The sequence below is a fragment of the Ictalurus punctatus genome, chromosome 17 (genome assembly GCF_001660625.3).
Source record: "Ictalurus punctatus breed USDA103 chromosome 17, Coco_2.0, whole genome shotgun sequence".
NCBI lineage: Eukaryota > Metazoa > Chordata > Actinopteri > Siluriformes > Ictaluridae > Ictalurus > Ictalurus punctatus.
In genome coordinates this window covers 17026646-17046306 of record NC_030432.2, presented here as the reverse complement: position 1 = coordinate 17046306, position 19661 = coordinate 17026646, and the positions used below count along the sequence as shown (strand labels likewise).

At 36.4% G+C, this 19661-nt stretch overlaps 1 long non-coding RNA gene across 1 annotated transcript; it reads left to right on the top strand.

Moving 5' to 3' along the window:
• The first annotated feature begins 954 nt into the window (after positions 1 to 954).
• LOC108277457 (uncharacterized) lies at positions 955 to 17474 on the top strand. Its single transcript, XR_008398242.1, has 3 exons — positions 955 to 1573; positions 6738 to 10659; positions 10785 to 17474. It is a non-coding gene; the product is annotated as an uncharacterized LOC108277457 (long non-coding RNA).
• The last annotated feature ends 2187 nt before the right edge of the window (positions 17475 to 19661 follow it).

The window sequence follows — 19661 nt, the reverse complement described above, 5'->3', positions numbered from 1 at the left end:
TTTTGGGAGGTGGGAAGAAAACAGAGATGCTGGAAGAAACCCAGACACACAGAGAACCTCCACAGGACCTCCACACAGACAGTACCCCAAGCTCAGGATTGAGCAGGTAACCTTCGGTCTATGAAACGGCAGTGCTACCTGCTGCACAACCGAGCTTCCAATCCCTTTAACCTTTTGTCTTTTATTTCTTTGAAAGAGTTTCAAACCCAGACACTAAGTCTTACTTAGTGAAATCAGACCAAACACAGCCTCACTTCATAGAATAATGAATAATTAATGTATAATGGCATGAAATTTACACATGGTTGTTTTTACGCACTTACATTTTTCACAAGTAGTTTTTATTTTCACATGTTCTAATTATCTTCACACATGATTTATTTCATGAATTGTGGATTTTAATTTAATGAACTGTGTATAAAAACTAATAAAAAATGTCGTTATTTTTAATTGATTATTATTATTTATTTTAAAAATAAATGCTCTTTTTTTACATGTGGTTTAATTTTTCAAATTTGATTTTCTCACACTGATCATTCACGTGATTACAATATAATGTCCCTTGTTTACTTGAGCTGACGTGTGCAAATTCAGGGCATTCTGCTGAAATGCACAAAATGTGCATGTGAAGGAATTTCACGATTCATATGCAACTTTTAGACACTTTGGTGCTAGATCACCTGTTCATTTACACTTTTTTCACATGTGTAGTGCATTTGTTTTAACACAATGGAATTTCTTCACATGATTCGTCTGTTTTAGTGTTAGTTTTAATTTTACTCTCTGCGTTTTGAATATCAGTTGACATTTTCATTTAATTAATGAATTTTCACATTTTAAGTTTTCAAATGTAGAGCATGTGTTTTTATTTTAAGTGATTTTTTTCTTCTTTTTTTTTTACGATTCGTCTATTTTCTACATGTCGAGCATGTGCTTTTATTTTTCGTGTGTTTAAATATTATTGTCCACTGGAATTCATATGTGCTATAAATGTACTTCATGTTTTTTTTTTTATGTGATCACATATTACTCACATGTGATTAAAAACATATCTATGTGATGTAAAGGAAAAGCACCTGCAAGCATTCAAACATGAGAGCATGACAATGACATCATCATCCATGTGAATGTGATTTCATTTACAGTAAGATGTCTTGATCACTTGTGGACCAGAAATCCTAAAACAGTGCACTCATAATCTATTTTTCTCTTTTTACTTTTTCTTTCATTTAATGATGAAAATCCTACACTCATAAACCGACTGCTCTAATTTGACCATAAGAATATTCCCACGTAAATAATAATCACACAGTCTGTTCTGATAGCACACAGCGCTGAACGTATTCCCTATCGATGGTAACACCCGCACGTGGGCGACTACAGCACAGAGACTGAGTGTCTTTTCTGTTCATGAGAACGAGGAAATAAAATGCTGTATTTGGGGAAATGGTTTTAGCAGACGTTAAGGAGAGAGACACGATCCCAGGCTTCAGGGAGGGAGAAAAGAGAGAGGACAGAAGATCATCCTTCAGTTTGCACCCTCGCTACGATGCGCTGCGAAAACACAGCCGAGGTGAGTATACACAGAATTCTGATTTTATTGTCGATTAATTATTGTGATTAGCTGGAATGGGGGACACTTGGTACACACACGGTTTGGTTTAATGTGTGGAATTGCTCCCGCATGGCATGGCGTATGTGTTCAATGAGTACAGTCTGTGGGCCTGTTCCTATTCAGCACACAACCTTAATGCACCCAGCATGCAATGGGACGTGTGACCTGCAGTTTAGGGATAAAAATGAAAGACCTGTGTATATTAGTTTTGATGGCCTTATCCAAAAGAAATGTTAAACGGTCCTGTGTGGTGTGGTGCATTGTGGAACAGTATGTAGGCTTATAGAAATCAGCACACTGACATCCAATAAGCCTCATCTCTAAACTGATTTTATTTACAGCCAACTGCTGTTGAAGATTTAAATAGCAAATAGGAGCTAAAACATGAACGTATTACATTTTCCATTTTCTGAAATGTTTTGTGCTGCTGCAATGAGAAAGCTTCTTGGCTCCCTGTGGATTTCACATTTAAACTCTCACACCCACGTTTGCTGGTCTATAAGACTGAATAACGAAAAGCTGGAATAAAAAATAGACTTAAATTGATAACAGGGTTGTGATGAGGTTTTGCAACATTGTACAAAATAAAATAAAAAATAAAATATTCAAAAATGTACTTAATTAGGAATTGATTATGTACTTAGAACAGCCACTGGATTTTTTAATCATTGATAAAATAAAGTAAATAATAATTCAAATAATTACATTAAAGTCTAAACATCAAACTGTTTACTATTTATAGTTTACTATTTAGAATCGTAACAATGATACGACTTAGTATATTAAATTAATCAAAATTTATCTCAGACATACCTAAAGGCATATATGATGTGTATGCTTATTAATTAATTAATTGATTAATTTATTTATTGAGCACACAAAAATTTTAAGAAATTGTCCATTAAAAAACATTGACTGCTGTATGTGACTTTCATGCTATACTTAATTTTTAAGTGACCCTGTTTACATTTTAAAGATTTTTTTACTAATAATTTTTAAAATAATTACATACTGACATGGCATATATAATATATTTTCTATATGTGTTTTTATATGTATATCTTGGTTAAGTCTGAATGTGTTACAGATGTTGGGTTTTTAACAGGACAGCAATCTGTAAAGCGTGGTTCTCCCTCATAGAATTGCTGTATATATCCGACTTTCTAATTAGGAGCTGTGATCTTTGTATGAAAATGGCCCGAGTTACATATTAAATATAAATATTTTATTTTGTTCAGACCATTTCTGGTATTTTAATCTATGTCAAATAAAAGTTATAGGATATAGGATTTAGTTATAGGAAATACAGCATTATAGTAGTATTTTAAGAGAAAATTATGTTATAGAATTATATAATAGCAAAGGAAGTAAAGGTATACAACTTTTGATTCCGTTATATTGTTCATATATTACATTCTGAAGAGTCTGAATGAAAATATCAAGGCAGCTTGTGTAAACATTTTGCTGAATGTCTTGAATCACTACAACTAGTAGAACAGTTGAAACACTCTGACAACAAAGAATACATAATAATAATAATAATAATAATAATAATAATAATAATAATAATAATAATAATAGGGCATGGTGGCTTAATGGTTAGTACGTATGCCTCACACCTCCAGGGTTGGGGGCTCAAATCCTATCTCTGCCCTGTGTGTGTGGAGTCTGCATGATTTCCAGGTACTCCGGTTTCTTCCCCCAGTCTAAAGACATGCGTTGTAGGCTGAATGGGTGTGTGGGTGTGTTTGTGATTGTGCCCTGTGATGGGTTGGCACCATGTTCAGGGTGTCCCCCATCTTGTGCCCTGAGTTCCTTTAGATAATCTCCAGGCTCCTCGTGACCCCGTATAGGATAAGCAGTATGGAAAATGGATGAATGGATAATAATAATAATAATAATACGTGAAAATACGCAATTTATTATATGTCTTATATTTACTATGAATACGCAATAAATACATATTTATTTACATTGCTCATGTGTAGAACGACAATCATTCATTTGGTCATTCACAATTAATGATTTATAATGAGCATGAAATTGAGGAAATATTTTCTATATACACGTCACACACTTGGCAGCCCAGAGTAATCATTGATACACTCAACTGCTCCATTATAAAAGCCAAGTGTACCAGGCTCAGGTTCAGGTACTTGCCCACGCTGGCATTAAGCAGCTTCATAGTCTAGTCTTTATGCTGTCTGTCAAACAGTACAGCTAACTACAGTGCCCACAGGCAGCCATTACTCATGATACAGCAATAGGTAATTGCATCACCAGAGCCATTTATTTTTTGCTTCCCCACCATACTGCTTTAATAAGGCCAATCAGTTTGAAAAGTGGAGTCAACTTTTTTATGATTTAATGGCTTCCTTCTCTCTTTTGGTGCCTATAGTCCCTTAGTGTAAGTCCGTGGGATGTCGAGCGAGGGACATTCCTTCCAATAGCAGCCTAATGGATTCTCAATGTGGAGGTAGAACTTCATCAGAAAATCCAATCTCACGACGTCTGTTTTCCTGCAGTTACCCTTTTAAACATACGTTTCATTCATGTGTCTGCCGATTTTGAACAAATAAAATGAAACTGATTACATATTATATTATTTTGCCAAAAAATATTGAATTTCCCCCAATAATCTTATATCTTATATTTTAAAGAGTCTGGAAATCATTAAATGTTGTTTTTTTTTTTGTTTTTTTTTCAGTAATCATTAGCATCTTCTTCTTCTCGAGTGAGTATGCATGGACACCTACTGGTGTGTGTCCCATTCCAGACATTTACAGGAAACTGTTGATTAAATCAATACTTGAAACACCAAACAAACTGCACATCTTCTCTTTTCTGAAATCTGCAGCAATATAAGAGTCCAGTAAGCCAAGAATCTTTCATCTTAATAAGTCACAATGGAGAATCAATTATCACTTGCTGTCAGATCTTCAAACTTATTTACTAGCAATATTATACAAATTCTTTGTTTGTTTGTTCGTTTTTTTTTTTTTTTTAAATCTCAATCTCAAATTCAATTTGTTGTAGATACACATGCCAAAATATCCTAACTCTCTCCAAATTCATATTCCAAAATGACTGAGAAAGCTAGACTATTGAAACATTGAAACACACACACACACACACACACAGACACACACACACACACACACACATATATATATATATATATATATATATATATATATATATATATATAAAAATATATATATATAAATATATATATATATATATATATATTTACATTTACATTTACATTTACATTTATTCACTTAGCAGACGCTTTTATCCAAGGCGACTTACAAATGCGAGAGATACAAGCAAAGTAAATATATATATATATATATATATATATATATATATATATATATATATATATATATATATATACAAGATATATATATAGATATATATATATATATATATATATATATATATATATATATATATATATATATATATATATATATATATATATATATATAAGCTGTCACAAGGTTGTGATGGACTTTAACAGGAAACATGCCAACCAAACATATTAACACATTCAAAAAGACTGGATCGCAGCTGATAATGTCTTGTTTCTCTAGAAACTTTGTGTACTACACTGAATTTTTACATCTACAACATAGTACAAATCTGGTTTACATTACGGTGCATGCCTGAATGGTCATGTATGTCTTTTAATAATACAATATATTAAATAATACATTATATAGCAGTGTAATGTTCCTTCAAAAGCAATTCCATGTAAAAAAAAAAAAAAAAAAAAAAAAAAAAACTATCAATACACTTATAAGTCAATGAAAAACAATAGTAAATTGCATAGTATATTGAAAATGCATGCAATGCACAATATGTACAAAATAATAAGTGTTAGAAGATCCTGGTGTAGCCACTGAATCATTTTAGTAATGTATGTGTTAGTGCGGTAACGCAATTCCACGTGCATCTGTATCCGTATCTGTATTCAGATATAAACCTGAAAGGGGTGTGGCCTAAACCAGAATGGTTTATGATTTTTTATTATTATTTATTTATTTAATTTTATTTTTAGATTTGCGCAGGAATGTTTTTTATTCTTGCTTGTGCAGATAGTATTTTTGTTTGGATACATACATTACATTTTCTAATGAATTTGTTTGGTGTAAACAAACTAGTAACCTAATTTAAACCACCTTGACCCTGACCGGGCAGTTACCAAGGATGAATGAATAAACACCATAAATGCTTTGCTGTTAGAGCATTGTAGGTACACTGACCTCCTGCCTGTGAGAAAACAAAAACCTTCTGTGTGTGTGACTTTTGTGTTGCATGTCTCAGAGGATCCCAGTCCCAATGCACACCCCTATTCTCAACCAGATCCTATGTGAACCTTTCGTGTGCTTCTATTCTCCTATATTTCCTTAGAACACATATGTTCATTTGGTTACATCCTCTAATATATACAAATACTTGTCTTGGTAATAAGCTACTGTAGGATTAATTGGCTAGTATTATATTATTGTTTGCATGCCAAATAATTATACAGTCGTTATCGGTGCTGTAGTAAGAGTAAGTTTGGTGGAAGGTGGAAGAAACAGCTCGGATTACTCCATTTTAAGTTAAATGCCACTGAGTGTGCACATTACAGTCTGTTTCTACGAAGACTACGAATGCTCGCACTGTCTCTAAGAAAAAAGACGCAATGTTTTGTATATTTGAATAAAGTTGCGATTAAATTAGTTCCAGTAACCTGTAATCTAGCATTAACTGTAAAATGTATGTTATTGTGTCTAAATCTGTTTTACAAAGGTAATATCTGAATGATAGGATCTATGAGATGTAATATACATGTCAACTGATTATAGTGTAATACAGTAGCACTATATATGCGTCTGGCATGTGAAACAAAAATAAGCTCCATCAAATGAAAGTGTAATGGCTTGTGAGGAATGAGCCAAGCTAAAATGGTTATTTTTGCCCTGCGCGCTGTCAGTCAGATTTAGATGCAACCCAACAGAACTCGGTGACCCCTGCATTTTTTTACTGGCTGGGGTCATGCAAACACTCACACTCACACACTCACATTGCTCAAGGGAGCCTTTTACACTGGCCTTTCCCTCTCTTACAGTGGGAAGCAAGACTTAGGAGCATTTCCCTACACGGCTCCACAACAATCCCATCAGCCCCTAATCAGGCCTGGATCAGGCCTGGACCAGAAAAGCAGCTCCATCCTCAGCCCACCTCCATCCACATGCTCAGGCTATGACGCAGCTGCAGGACAATGGAAGGATATTGAAATGCGTTGGTGTCTCCAAGAAAGTCCCCACAATCATCTGCCAGCTTTGGCCATGAGGTGAATATAGAATGCTGGAAGGGTTAAGAGTGTGTTGCCTCATTGGCTTCAGTTTCTCATACTGTGCTTTGCATAAGTATTCACACCCCCTCCCTCTGCAGAACTTTTTCTTATTTTGTAGCGTTGCAAGCTGGAACTGAAATGGAATTAATTGGAATTTTGTGTCTTGGATCTACACAAAACAGCCTACAATTTTTAGTGGAAGGAAAATCATTTTTGTTTGTTTGTTTGTTTGTTTTTTAAATCTATTGCACAAGTATTCATCCTTAATTGGTCACCTTCAGAAGTCACATAATTAGCTGAATGGAGATTACCTGTGTGCTATTAAAGTGTCACATGATCAAAATATGAATACACCTGTTACTGGAAGGCCCCTGAGTTTATTTGAGGACTTACCTGAAAAAACCAGCATCATGAAATCCCAAACAGCTATAAAAACAAATCTAGTTTCAGCAAATTCCAAGTTCCATGTATCAATTAGGGTTTGATTATATTAAAAAAAAATCCTACACTTTGAAAAATTCCGTGGAATTTCCATTAAAGCCATTATTAAATATAGAAATAATATGGCACAATCACAATGAGAACATCCAGAAAAAATATAGGTAAAGAGGGCATTAGTCATAGAAGCAGCCAGGATCACCCTTACAATATTATAGGCTATTTTTTGTAGATTTATGACCACATTGAAAATCTGGGATTTTTTAAATTATTATTTTATTTAAAACTGGAAATAAACAAAGTTTAAGAATTTTGAAAAATTTAAAACAGAGTAAGGAAATGTTATGACATTCGTTATGTTATAATATTCAGTATTATGTGTATTTAATATTCAAGATTGTGCATTATTTGTAGGTTATTATCTGTTTACATTTAAAAACATTTGTCATATTGATCATGTTAACTCCTTTGCACAAAAGGAACTCATTGATTTTCCTTGAGTTTTATTCCTTCCAGTTAAGCACTTGTTCAGATGACACTCCAACGGATTTGATCTAACATCTATCCCGATGTACTGAATATTAAGAAATTCTGACATTTATGTAAATATTTCTTAGATACTACTTTTCACCTAAGTTTTTGGTGATAACAATTTGTAATTTAAACTTTTATGTTCAATTAAAAATGAACGCAAAGCATTTTCACCACTAAAAATGTGAATATTACACTGTTCTTTTCCACTGTACATTAAATTGTGGGAATATAAACAGGCTCTCTCTCTCTCTCTCTCTCTCTCTCTCTCTCTCTCTCTCTCTCTCTCTCTCTCTCTCTCTGTGTGTGTGTGTGTGAGAGAGAGAGAGAGAGAGAGAGAGAGAGAGAGAGCAGGAGAGAGAGAAAGAGAGTGTTAAAGGGAAGCTGTTCAAAATCAAATCACTCTACTGTACAAAATGATGTACCAGATTTTTGTCTTGATTTCCCAAAAGTATCCGAGCACAGCAGTTATCAGCGATGGTGCAGTGATAAACATACTGTACATGAACAGTCTAATAGCAGGAATAATGTTAACATTATGCTGTACAGACCCTGACCAGTTCAACTGGTGAAAACAAATCACCTTCAATTCCCTTCTGTGCCACTTTTAGATTATTTGCAGGCTATGTTATAATGCCTATAATTGAGTCTAATTGAATCTATTTAACTTTGCTTTTACAATCAAGCAGTATCGAAACTGATAGAAACCAGGCTCATGTAAGACTCTGTAATTATTAGCTTGTTATTACAATCTGAAAGAGACTCCTCTGCTAAATAGCTACTCCTTATAGACCTCGCTTAATGTCATGATTCATGTTGGTTATATCAATAAGCTTTTTTTTTTTATCCAGATTGTTCCATCAAGATATATTGTAGAATATAGCATACAGAGTTGAGTGCATTTGCTTTCCCATGATTTCGGGACGAAAATGTAACTCTATTTTGCAATTTATCCATAAACATATATGTTGAAATTTTTTTTTAAAAAGATGCATTAGGCAAGATGAGCCTGCCCCCACTCTTACTCATGTATACAAAGCTACGTCCCCAGAACCTATGGTGGTTAAAGTAGAGTTAGCATGCTAACTAGGACTGTCATGACTTTAGTGATTGATGAGAATAGTCAAGAGTGCCTTCGTTGTCCTGCTTTTCTTCGTAATGAGCTGTGGGATTAACATTATTAGCACTTCAAGGTACACAATAGGCCATTCAGCTCCTTGACAGTGAAGTTATAACACCATAAATCCATGACATACAGGAGTTTGGGGGTTTGATTCCTATCTCTGCCCTGTGTGCATGGAGTTTGCAAGTTGTCCCTGTGATTTGGGGGTTTCCTATGGGTATTCCGGTTTCCTCCCCCAGTCCAAAGACATGCATTGTAGGCTGATTGGTATCTCTAAATTGTCCATAGTGTGTGAGTGTTTGTGTGATTGTGCCCTGCGATGGGTCGGCACCCCGTCCTACTCCCTGCGACTCTGTCATTCCCTGTGATCCTGTGTAGGATAAGCGGTGCAGAAAATGGATGTATGGATGGATATTTACGTAAAGCCATTCCTACAAACAATTCAAAACTTAATACAGATTGCATTTGCATATCTGTCCAGTGTCCAGCTTCATCCCCTTCACAAGTAATAGATTACATCATCATGGAAAAGTGTTACCAATGTTTATTCTGGCTTTACTGCACTTCTTGTCATTAAGGTTTAAGCACAGTATGGTGTTTGCTCACAGGAGAATTATTTGGCTGCACTGTGCACATGCAGATTTCAGACTGAGAAAAGGGGGTGGAGTGAAGGGGCATTGGCAAGTTTCTATAATTGACAAGAGGCCCATAACAAACACTCCAGACCATAATGCATTTTTCCAAACAATTCTATCAGCCACATAATACATTTGTTCTGAAGCCATTTTTTTTTCTCTCCAGGTTATTTGCATAAATAAGAAAAAAAAATGCCTATTGCACATTTAAACATGTAACATAAACATTTAAACGTGGCTCATTAACAATTCCGATTCACTCCTCAACAAATGAAAAAAGAGATAAATAAGAAAAAAGGTTTAAAATAGCAATAGTTTATCAATGATCGTCTTGGGCAAAGAGTACCCAACCAATCAATAGAGAGCTGTGAGGAAAATTGTGGTTATTATTACAACTGAGAGTATCCAAAGACTGAGGACAGGGAAGAGGTTGTAGTCAGGTATATATAAAGGCAAAGGGTGACCATACAAATTATTACAGCATATTTCTATCGTATTCAAAAAGAGAGATGTAATCAATTACGTTTGTGTTAGTGTCTTTCACAGATGTTCTTTCCTTATGTCATCTTGCTATAAAGTGCATTTCTTTGTCTGTTTTTTCCAGTGCCAAGATTATGCAAACTTTCACACTCAACTGTATACAAAATGAAGCAGAATCACTTGACAGGTTTTTCGTGCAGAATTTTATGCTCCACTTTCAAGTGTTCAGACTGTCACACATTTCCAGGTGTGGATTCATTTAGGAATTCCTTCATACTTCCACATTCATGGCATTAAAGAAAGAAAAATGATGCCAGGCCTGTTACTGTGTAATCAGGACATTGCTACATTTCCTTCCGCGATAAATAAACTCTTTAAAAGTGAGAAAGCGAGACGTTGAGCGTGTGTTTGACTACATGCATGTGCGTGTGTGTTTAAGGTCGGCTAGCACATGAAAGCCTGGAAAACTCTCGATGCCACACTTGTGGTGAGTCGTATAAATAACATTGATCAAACAGCCTTGATGTGTAAGTTTCCTGCTAAATGGGCTGTATCCTGCCCATCCACCATGTTTACCTAAAGACTGATGGACCTTCTCTCTGATTACTACAGCTGAAAAGACCTCGTCATCCAAATGCAGCACTAATATTCCAACAGTTCAGCATCATTCTGAAACACAATTCTGGACTGCAAAGGCTTACAGTGAGGAAAGAAAAGCAACCAGACCCTTTAATGAAGAATGATGGCAAGTAGGCACAGATTCAATGAGCTTTCCTTTACTTTTGCTGAAGTTCTGATAAAGCTCTGCAGAGCTCCCCAAATCTGTAATTACTCACTCTGTACCACAGTTGAGTTAAAGGCAAAACAATGCCCTCCTCGCTATTATAAAAGCCCTTGTGACAAAAGCCAAAATGATTGACTTTGACATCATGGAGAGGGATTGCAGTCATTTGAGGTTGAGCGAGAGAAAATGCCTGAGTGTGTACTTTGTTTTATGGCCTGTGCTTTCCTCTCCAAGGGGCCTGCATTTATTTTTGTGTCTCAATCACAGGGCATAAATCACGCCTGTCTCTCGCTGTTTTGCCCTCAGCCTTTCTCTTTCTCCGTCTGTCGCTTTTGCTCCATCTCACACTATTATCACTATTCCCTTTCTTTTTTCTTTCTCTCTCTCTGTGCATTATCACACAATGTGAAAAGGCAGTCCTCTCCAGCCAACGAGGGTCCTGTTTTCTGTCCTGCGGAAGAATTAGCCCCTCAGACGTTACCACATCCCAGGCTGCGGTGCATACTTTCAAAGCCTATGTTTCTCCACTTCACCCGGGCCTCAGGCCTCGTGGCCTTCCATTCTCAGCCTCTAATTAGATTACCCAGATTCTCCGTTTTGCGTCGGGCTCCACTCTGGGCAAGACCTACCTTCTCAGAGCTGTAATATGGAGCCTTAAAAAGAGGAAATGACCTAAATGGCGGTCAGATAGGAGTCTGTTACACCCAGTTGTGTGCTGACACAACCACTTCTATGCAGTTGCCAATCCTCACCAGGATTTATGGCGCATGGCGGTTGGTAATGGTATAGTCGGGCAGGGCTTTTATGGCCAGGTCAAGGCCAGAACGGCAGGTTAGGATGCTCAGTTGCTGACAGAGGGTGACCATGATACAGTAGAATGTACTGCTGCTCCAAATGTACAGCTACATTAATGTAGTCTAAGAAACAGCACTAGATTCTTAGCCCATAGAGACATTCTCCAATCATCAGAGAAAACAGTGTCGTGACAGGCAACAGGATCGTCCTCTGGAGTCGATCACCTGATATATCAACTGTCTAGATTCAGTGTGCCCACTATTGCCTCAGATTTCTGTTCTACGCTGTTAGGAGTGGAACCCAATATGGTCTTCTGCTGATATAGCCTCAAGTTTCAACATGTGCATTCTGATGCTTTTCTGCTCACCGTGGTTGTAAAGAGTGGTTATTTGAGATACTGTAGCCTTCCTGTGAACTCAAACCAGGCTGATTATTTTCCTGACCTCTTTCATCGCTTTGTTCAGTGGATGTTTTTTGTTTTTCACACCATTGTGTTACGATTAACTAAAACTCTTCACCTGTATCTGCATGTTTTTATGCATTGTGCTGCTGCCACATGATTGGCTGATTGGTTAACTGCATGAATACATTGAGGTACAATTGATGGTGAGTGCATAATTGAGCAATTATTAGCCTTTTCCACAAATTTCACAAAAACAGTTCATTGTACACCTGTAGGACAAAATATTTTTTATGTAAGAATTAAAGGAAATTTGAATTTTTAATGCAAGCAGTGGTAACATTAAATGAACCGTATTTTGTTCTGTTATTTATTGTTTAGCATAGGCAGTTTTTTTGTGTGTGTGTGTGTGTGTGTGTGTGTGTTTTTGCTATATATTAGTTCATACATAGACCGTATCAATGTGTAACTAGATGTACATGGATTAATCTAATGGTTTAGCAGGTGATGTGTAACTGATATTAGATATATGATGGTTTTCTAATGGGATTCAAATGTGTTAAATTCAGGAATAGGAGAAATGGATATGTGTTGCTACCACTGATTGTGTTGGAGGAAAAGAATAAAGGAAATGAGCAAATGTACAACTCACATGAGAGTTTTATGATTGTGACATTATGACTGAGTTTAAAAACCTTCCTAAATGTTTATTAAGATGCTCTAAACTAACATTCTACAATAGTTTATGAATTACATGTAAATCATTCCATGAATCATTAATTATATAAATGTGTTCAGGTTATTCACAGATAGGGACCTAGATTTTGAATTCTCAAGTGTCATTCGTCAAAAGGTGCTGATTCATTTTCTATAATATCAGCTCTAACAATAGTTGGGCTGCAAGACACATCACAAGTTTATATTAATGTGCTTGCTTTATCACATGTTATCATTTCTGTAGTAATTCCCAGGGACTTGTAGTGTGGGTGATGCACATTGTCACCTAGCAGAGACAGGTGGATGTCTGTGCAACCACACTTTCATTCAAATCCAAGTCGTTAGGCTGAGTTGTAATCAAAACATGCAAGGGTCATATCAAACACACATGCAGCAAACAGGGAAAACAAAACCAAATCAGATACAGGAAACAAAATGGAGGGAGTCAAAAACCTTGAAATAAACATGATACAAACATGGAACCAAAACCTTGCAATGAACACATGATTGAGAGACATGTAAACAGACAGAAAGATTGGAACAAGCTAGAAACAGGTGTTAGTTTTTAGGTGAGTGTGAGAGTCTTAATGTCTGGACTGGCTTGGCTCCAAGGTGGAATAGGATGTGACACACATTATCTAAGACTGACAGTAAACAGTAATAAAGCGTGTTGTTATTTAACAAAAGAAAAACATATGAGACAAATTTGTGGGGAAAAAATAGAAACTGTATGATATGATGAAGTTTTCTGTGAGGGGATGTTTACTGAACATTTATGGAAGGAGTCTTCTGTGTCAGCATTTTGTAAAGGTCAGTCATTTTTCCCAACACATGAGAGTCTTCAGGACAGAGGAGTTTTTTACGTGTGTTTATGTATCATTAACTTCCAGAAAAGAGAAGGGTGAGTGAATGACAGTTTATAGCTCCTTAACAGGAAAGTGATAACAGGATCTAACTTGTCCCAAGGACATTCCACAACATTAAATGTTAAACATAAATGAAATAAATGCAATATGCTGTGTCATTATTTAATAAACAAAAACTTGTTATCGTTGGCACATTGCTGTGGTATAAGAGGAATAAAACACTTCAGCATGTGTAGTTGTGAGAAAAGAATCAACTTTATGGTGCTAACATCCAATCTTTACAAAATGAAACTTCGACCATCATGAAAAGGTCACATACATAGAGCAGCACATGTGAGAGGCTGAGAGTTTTTAAAAAAAATTTTGACAATACAGATTTGATTTACTTTATGTAGAATTTCCTTGGCTCTTGAATGAAATTAACGTCTTTGTTTCTCATCTAGCCTAAAAAATTTACATACTGCATCTACAGGGTGTCCCAAAAGTCTCTACACATAGGGGACTATGTTTGCCAGCACCACGTCGGTTGTGCCTTCGTCAGTGGATGTTCGTGGACGTCCACTTCTCGATCCGGCCGCAACACTTCCAGTCTTTTTGAATTTGTTAATAAGTTTGGCAACAGTGTCGTGTGTGATGTGCTCGCCATGTTTACTGTTAAAAGTCCATCGCAACATTGTGACAGCTTCCTGATCCAACCATGAGAATGATTTCAATACGTTCTTCTTTTGTCAAAGGCGTTCTTAAAGGCTATCTGAAAAAAAAAAAAAAATCTATATATAATATAAAGTATGAAAAATTTTGGAAGACATATTTACCCTATGTATGGAGACTTTTGGGATACCCTGTAGTTTTAACCATATTGCTATCTCTCCTGTTCATAAGCTGAAGACACCAAGCAGGCCAAGAATCAGCCGAGCAGCCAGTAATCGATTACTTACGGACACCCTGAAGTGAAGCAATGTATGTGGAAAGGAGCCAGAATTCCTGCATGGTTCACCTAATTTAGATGTACATACCCTCAAATTAACGTTGACAATCTGCACTTTAACCTAGTCATTTTCAAATCCAGTGTGCTGAAATACCGGACAAAATAACAAAAGGGGGTAAGTGTGCATGTGTGTGTGTGTGTGTGTGTGTGTGTGTGTGTGTGTGCAGAGAATATGGCGTAACATGAGTGATGTCTCTGCAGATTCTGCTCGGAGGAAGTGGTGAGTGTGAGTGATTCTCAGTCATAAATCATTCCAGCAGGATTGTGGGAGGCTGCCAAGCACGGAGAAATGGTCATGTTCTGCACATAGACTATCTCTCATACACACAGCCTCTTGTTCCACACGTGCTCTGCTCCACATTTTTATATTTCAGACAAAGAGAGTACCACGAAGGGTAGATTTATGAAAATGCACGTGTCAGGACGAAGAGTGGAAGCCTGTATTTACACTCCTAGATTTTACAGTATGGAATGTAGCTGTTTATGTATGTAGGTGGTTATGGCAAATCATTTCTTGTGCATGCTTTAGATATTGGATTTTAAAGTATATGTTCCCCAAGGTGCTCCAAAACAATAATTACTGTACAAATAATAATTACTAGCAGGTAAAAAGTAGCACTTACGTAGAAATAAAAGTTGCAACTTAACGGTAAGCAAATACTGTAAATGCTAAGAAATAACATATTATTCATATGCAGTAATAAATATTTTAATAAATACATGAGAAGACAAAGGTAAACATGTCTGATAATGCTTTTAACATTTTACCATTACTCACCACTCTATCCCAAAAAGGACAAATTATGCTTGATGGAACACCGCTCACACACTCATTCACACCAAGGACAATTTAGAGTATCAAATCCACCTAGGCATGTTTTTTGTGAGGTCGAATGAAACCGCAGAACCCGGAGGAAACCCACACAGACACGAGAAGAACATGTGAAACTCCTCACAGACAGTAACCTGAGCTCAGGATTGAACTCAGAACCCTGGAGCTGTGAGGCCTCACTTAAAAGTTAAGGCTTAATAATAATATCACATGTTAATATGGCTCTTGGTATCAAATATGGCTCTATACATTACTAGGTACTACAGTACGTGCTTGTAAAATATATACAATATATCATTTTATTTTGCAGGAGGTCCTGCAAAATTATAAATGAATTTAAACAGCTGAAGGTGAAACGAACCAGTCCACAGGGAGTAAAAACCTCAACTGAACTTCATCTATAGCACACCATGCATTTTACATTGGCACAGCTCTAACGTTAGAAAATGACTGAAGCGCCTCTCATGAATAAATATCACAAGCAGCTCAGCGTCCGCTTCAGAGCTGTTCTCAATTAGCAGCTATCACACTGAATTTCACAAAAAAAAAAAAAAAACCCACACAGCTGGGGAATGTGAGAACATGGGAATCAGATTGCCTTAACAGGATTTTGACACGTTTCTACTCAGCAGGTGACTGCAATAACACTGAGAATGATTTACTTAAATGCACAGGTTTTGTTTTTTTTAAATATATATATCTATGTATGTATTTTATATTTGCTCCATTACAATGCAAACCTTCCCTTCTACATTTGCAACCAGTTGTTTGAACGTTTGCCTTGGTGCTGAATTATAATAAAATAACTCCTTGCTAAGTTTTGATACTGATACTGGCAGAAACCCTGAATCTTCAGCAGCTCATGAAGCAGAGCTTCTTAGAACTGCTTAATCAATCTCAATCATGAGCTGTGGCTTCACACCGAGACTCATTCTCTTCTTTCACCAAATCCCAGGACCACAGCAAGAAAAACCGCACTTCACACATGCGTGTCACATGGAAATATGGAACAAATTAAACCTGTGCACACAGAACAACTGACCAATCTGACATCTGAGTCAGTGAAGGAGCACGGGCTGACCAAGAACATAAGAACGTTTCGGCATTAACGTTGAGCAATGAAGATTCTGTTTTCCCCAAGCTAACGTTGGTTAGGGCCTCTGATATAAAACAGAAGGCATTTAAGTGACTTCTGAGACCACGTTATAGCCATTAAAGTGCTCTCAGTACACCAAAGGATGCGTGGTCTTGGTCCTAAACCCTGTCTGTTTCTGGTTCCTTTTTTGTTCTCATGGCTATTTCCCCTGGGTAGTCTAAAGCATAAGGGTGTGTGAGGGATAAGAGGTGGGGAAGGATAAGAGCTCCTGGCCTCACGCCATCCATAATTACCTCACACTCTGGCTCGGCCGACGGGAAACCCAAAGCCTTAATCAATTAGCAATCAGCGGTTGGCTCAGAAGGAGCGAGAGTCCCTGCATGGCCCCAGTGTGCAGACACAAGTTTAGTGGCTAGTCCAGAATCCTGCTGTCATCAGAGCAGTCTAAAGTTAGAAAAAACAGCCAACTGTGTGAGGTATCACAGGCTTATGAGGCAAAACATCATTTCTGACACTAATATTTTAAATGGAAATAAAAGCATTTATACCCAACAACACATAGAAAGTGTGGTTTAAAATATATTTTTAAACAAGTAATGATGCTACAAGTTTAAAACCAAACTCTAATGATAAAAAATATATATATTCTAAAACTAGGCTTTAGCCTTTTTCGGACAGGTTTAGTGTTTCTGGGTGACGTAAGACAAGCAAGTGTCTATGAACCTAGGTTTGTTTTAAACACATAACAGTACTGTGCAAAAGTTTTAGGCACCCTAATTTTTCAGTACAAACTTTGTTATAGATTTTTTATTTTATGACTTATACATCATCGAGTCAGTCCAAAAACATGTTAGATTCCCAAACATTAGTTTTCCAGCATGAAATTAAATGTTACTGAAAAATATTTATACATCAGTAAAGAAAGCAGCATCTTACATATAAAGAGACACTTTTCAGACAAAAAATACAATGAAGGCTGCTGCATTTTGCTACAAAAATAAGAAGCAAGTGCGACAGTCAAAATCTCCAGAAGAACCGTGGCTGGTTCTGCAAGATGCTCAATAAAACTTACAACTCATTTCCTTATAAAACTGCACTAATTCTTCCTGAAACTCCTATTTTTATTTTCATTTTTGGTCACACCCAGTATTGACTTTGTTTCATTTATTACTGTTTAATGCTTTTTACAGTATTTTTTTAAACATAGAAACATTTAATTTCATTATTTTTGAAGGCATCTTTGCTCTACAGCATTTCTGTGCATGTGCCTAAAATGTTTACACAGTGCTGTATGTTTTGTATGTTGCTTTATTTAACATTAGATGGCAAACACGTAGCAATACGACTGCTGCTCTTCCTCTATTTCTAGAAAGCTTTAAAAAAAAAAAAAAATAAATAAAAAATTGGGTGATATAGTGGGATATGTGAATATATCCCACAGATTTAATGTCTGTAGCTGTCATTATAATATCCCTTTTAATCATGATTGCAGGATCATACTCGTCTGATTTCATAACAGGACCTGTTTAGATATGTATGTATATGTACAGTAGGTGACTAAATACCACGTGTATCAGCTGTTAAAAATATTTTTCCAAAGCAAGAGGCAGCATCTGTCTGCAAAATCACAGGTGTCTAGCTGGGTGGGATTAAAATAATCAGACTAGCACAGAACTGGTAAGAAATAAAAACAGCATGTGATCTGGTCTATAATTATCTGTGATTGAGGAGGGAGGGGAACATCATAGCTAATACCAACAGAAATAAAATAAATAAATACTGAGTAGTACCTGCAAACAATGGAGTAGGCCATTCTGTCCAAAAATCACTTTTTTACTAATTTATTTATGTATTTGTATTTATTTTTTTGGTAAGAACAGCAGACCATTCAGATTCTAAATGGGTGAATAGAACAGGTTACCCAAATAAAGTGCACACACAATTTGAAGTGCACTTAAAGGGCTATTGTGTTTTTATGATCGAGTGTGAGTAAAGAAGAGGCCATTGCTATGTCAACGTCTTAAAGAATTGACTTTGCAATCTTTCTGTAAAGTAATGACCATACTGCTCCTAGTGGTGATGATACAGTGTAGCAATAGAGAAAGAATAACTGGTGCTGTTCCACAAGAGGGCAGTATTTCATTACTTTCTTTAACTCCCACCGTCCCGTATGACTGCTTTGAAATGTAGAGACACTTTGGTAATAATTCCTGACACGCACTTTCATAAATACAGCTTCTCTAGTGACCTGATTACTGACTGACTGATTGTGAAAGTGTTGTTTGTCTTTTACCTGAGAGATATCAAGGGGGTGTTTTTTCTGTCATTTCCATCGGCAGGTTGGAGTTGGGTGTAGAATTCTACATTATGCTTATGTCAGTTCCTGCTCAACTCTTCCCACAGAAACTGAAGTGATTTCCTATCAGCTCACACTTTGGGCCCAGAAGTGTGTAGTAACATGCTCCATTTATTCTGTTACATTTGCTTAAGTAACTCTAAACAAATAGTAGTAAGAGTAGTTTTAATGGGGCTACTCAACATGTTTAAGGACACAATTCTCTGTGGTTAAATCACAAATGGTGCCATTTTGTTATACTACACTATTTTAAAAAGGTCACATCAAGAATACTTATAATGAGTCTTTATTGGTCACATATACACTACAGCACAGTGAAATTGTGAAACATGTGCCTGTCAGGAAGTTGGGGTCAGACATGATACAGCACCCCTGGAGCAGAAAGGGTTAAGGGCCTTGCTCAAGGGCCCAACAGTGGCAGCTTAGCAGTGCTGGGGTTTGAACCCCTGACCTTCCAATCAGTAACCCAGAGCCTTACCACCAAGCCACCACTGCCAGAGCATATGTAGCTAGTGAATAGAACATTATTTGTGATTTGGCCTAACTACAGTATGTTAGAAGGAAGATGAGTTTAAGATGGTGCATGACTTTGGTTAAATAAAATGGCACCACAAATAAGAAAGTTTAGGATAAAAAGACATAGTCCTGTTTATGA